Raw genomic sequence first — 3,990 nt, 5'->3', positions numbered from 1 at the left:
TGACCGTTAAAGTGTTCCCTGACTGGGAGGAAACATCCCTGTCTGGCAATTGTTACGCAGTGTCCATTCATCCGTTGTCATAGCATCTGCATGGTTTCACCAACATACAATTCCTTGGGGCATCCTCACCTGAAGCGTATGAGATGGACAACGTTGGCCGAGTCACATGAGTAACTGCTGTGCACATAGTGGGTGGTGTTCCCACGTGTGATGGTAGTGTCCATGTCGATGATCTGACATGTCTTGTAGAGGTTGCCATGACAGGGTTGTATGGTGTTGTGGTCGATGTTGTCCTGAAGGCTGGGTAGATTTTTGCTGCAAACAATGGTCTGTTTTAGGCTTGGCGGTTGTTTCAGAATCTAGAGGATATCAGAATCCTGAGATATTGAAGTTTTGCGTTCAAACAAGAGGGGACTGTGGTATTGCCTTACAGCTATACAGCTGCTGTGGAGCACTTTCCTTCTCTCTATCCATCCCTCGTGTTTGCAAAACAAAACTAATACAGGTCCAGAAGGGGTTGCGAGGCAACCACAAGCACAGGGGTCCCTATAATCTCTCGGACTTCAAAGCCAGATTTCAAACAATTCAGGGCAATGACTGTCTCCAGTAAGGGAGGATCTAATCACTGCCCCCTTGGCATCCAATGGTGTCACCACTACTGAATCTAACCACCGACGCTCAGTCGCAGCAGTGTGTACCATCTGCAAGGTGCTCTGCAGAAATTCAAAGATCCTCAGGCAGCACCTTCCAAACCCACGACCCACGTCCATCCAGAAGGACAAGGGGCAACAGATACATGGGAATACCACCCCCTCCCTGCAAGTTCCCCTCCGAGCCACTCCCCATCCTGACTTGGAAATATATTCCGGTTCCTTCAGTGTCGCTGGGTCAGAATCCCTGGAATTCCCTCCCTAAGGGACATTGTGGGTCAACCCACAGCACATGGACTGCAGCGGTTCAAGAAGGCAGCGCACCTCCCACCTTCTCAAGGCGGGGCAACTAGGGATGGGGCAATAAACGCTGGGCCCAGCCAGCGATGTCCCACAAGAGAATAAAAAATAACTCTTGTAAATCCTTAAAGGTTTTGCTTGGCTGCTTACCAGAATTGATTAACCTCCTGCAATCAGGAGGTGGAGCCTCCACATTGGTCTCATGTCAAAGAAATCACATGGATTCCCTTCAAATTCTTTCTTAAAATGAAAACACTGTTCAATCCAGAAAGTGTCCAAGATCTTCTAGATTCTCAGATAGTCATATAGAGATAGTCAGGCTCTAAAGGACATAGCTGCTCGACTGGGTCTGCAGCAGGTGGTGAGGGAACCAACAAGAGGGAAAAACATACTTAACCTCATCCTTACCAATCTGCCAGCTGCAGTTGTATCTGTCCATGACAGTATCGGTAAGAGTGACCATCACACAGTTCCACCTTCACATTGAGAACAACCCCCATCGTGTTGTGTGGCACTATCACCGTGCTAAATGGGACAGACTTCGCACAGACCGAGCAACTCAAGACTGGGCATCCATGAGGCGCTGTGGGCCATCAACAGCAGCAAAATTGTACTCCAACACAATCTGTAACCTCATGGCCCGGCGTATCCCCCTCTGAACCATTTTCGTCAAGCCAGGGGATCAACCCTGGTTCAATGGAGAGTGCAGGAGGGCACTTCACCTGATGAAGGAGCAACGCTCCGAACGCTTGAATGATTTCAAATAGACCTGTTATACTATAATCTGATGCCATGTGACTTCTGACATTATCCATCCCAGTCCATCACATCGTGTATATTTAAGGCTGAGATAGACAGATTCTTGATCAGCCAGGAATCAAGGGTTACTGGGAAAAGGCAGAAAAGTGGCTGTGAGGAATGTGGGGATCAGGCATGATCCTATTGCATGGCAGAGCAAGCTCGAGGGGCTGAATGGCCTTCTCCTGTTTCTATTTCGGATGGTCTTATAGCCTTAATGTCATTTCCCAGCCCAAAGCCCTGGAAGCTGTGACGACACAAGTGACTGATCTGTAGAGTGCTCCACTCTTCTGAGGGTTTCTGACTGAAACAGCCTTTCTGGGTGTGAGTTCCACACTCTGAGTGAGAAGTGATATCTCCTCGAGGAACCTCTCAGTCTCTCACTGCAAGATGCAGCAGGTGGGTCACGGGGAAGCAGAAAGCAGGCCACATGTGCTCTGTTCCCCAGTTCCATTTCACTAGGTGCGGCTTACACCCTTCCTCAACTTCCCGTACTCTCCCTTTTGGCTTGATGGAGCCGAATGGTCTTGCTCCTAGCCCTTAGCAGGCTGTCTATAATTGGTTTATATAGCACATGTCCCTGGACTGGGGTCAGTTAGCTCAGTAGGCTGGAGAGTTGGTTTGCAATGCAGAGTGACTCCAACAGCATGGGTTCAATTCCTACACCTGCTGAGGTTAGCATGGAGGACTCTCCTTCTCAACCTTTCCCCTTGCCTGAGGCATGATGACCTTCAGGTTAAATGACCACCAGTCATGTGTCTCCAATGAGGAGCTGTCCTATGGTCCGGTAAGACCATACTTGTATCTGCAGCACCATGTCACTGCTGTGACAGAGGGATGTGAATGTGTTGGAAACATTTCAGAGTAGGTTTACCAGAATAAACCCTGGAATGAGTGGATTGTCTAATGAGGAAAAGGTCCTCACCTCATCAAAGTCTTCAAGATACTAAAAGGAAAAGTCAGGGTAGATAAAGGACAGGGACAGGACGGGGTTAGATACAGAGTAAAGCTCCCTCTACACTGTCCCCCATCAAACACTCCCAGGGACAGGGACAGCACGGGGTTAGATACAGAGTAAAGTTCTCTCTCCACTGTCCCCATGAAACACTCCCAGGGACAGGGACAGTACAGGGTTAGATACAGAGTAAAGCTCTCTCTACACTGTCGCCCATCAAACACTCCCAGGGACAGGGACAGCACGGGATTAGATACAAAATTTGACAACATTGTAGACAATGAAGGTAGGAGCATATAATTACAAAGGGGTATGGATAAACTGGGTGAATGGGTGACACTGTATTCGTTGGAGTTCAGTGCAAGTGTGTGGTTAGCACGTTGGAATACAAAGGAGGTTTACAAGAATGATACAGGTAGATTCTGCTATAATGCGTGTTTCATTAATGCCAATTGGCTACAACGCAATTGATGAATAGTGGACACTGTGTGGATAATGCAAACATAACGAGCGAGCAGAATCTGAGAATGATGTCTGCAGCATCCAGGAGAGATGTTAGGAAGCACATCGACTCACTAAGGCTGGGAGAGGTTTGGAGCTCTCTTGCACAAACAACAGTTCAAATCTGAAATAGATACGAGCTTTTGTTAAGCAAAAGTATTGAAGGATATTGCCCAAAGGCAGGTCTATGGAGGTAGATCAACCCTGATCCCATTGAGGGGCTGAATGGCCTGCTCCTGTCTCCCTGAAAAAGGTGGTGGATTTTCAGAGTTGGCCCTAGTTGGATTTGATTTGATGGGGTGGGGGGGAACAGCAGGAAGTGGAAGGGGAGGGGTAGGGGCATGATAGCTGCCTCCATTCGAATGGGTGCCGCCATCTTTGATACTGGCAGCTCCTCACCTGGTTGGAAGGGAAGCTGGTCCGCATCGATGACATCCTCGAAGGCCCGGATGCGCTTCCGCAGTTTCTCGGCGATCACCTGCTCCTCCATTGCGCGCCGCCTGGCGGCAGGGGGCGGGGTCTGTTACCGGGGACGCTGTTGTCACAATGGTCAAGGGGCGGGGTCTGTTACCGGGGACGCTGGGGTCACAATGGTCAAGGGGCGGGGTCTGTTACCAGGGACACTGGGGTCACAATGTTCAGGGGGCGGGGTCTGTTACTAGGGACACTGGGGTCACAATGGTCCGGGGGCGGGGTCTGTTACTGGGGACACTGGGGTCACAATGGTCAGGGGGCGGGGTCTGTTACTGGGGACACTGGGGGTCACAATGGTTGGGGGCGGGGAAT

The sequence above is a fragment of the Rhincodon typus genome, chromosome 48 (assembly GCF_021869965.1).
Source record: "Rhincodon typus isolate 14 chromosome 48, sRhiTyp1.1, whole genome shotgun sequence".
Taxonomy (NCBI): domain Eukaryota; kingdom Metazoa; phylum Chordata; class Chondrichthyes; order Orectolobiformes; family Rhincodontidae; genus Rhincodon; species Rhincodon typus.
This window is presented reverse-complemented; position numbering follows the sequence as displayed.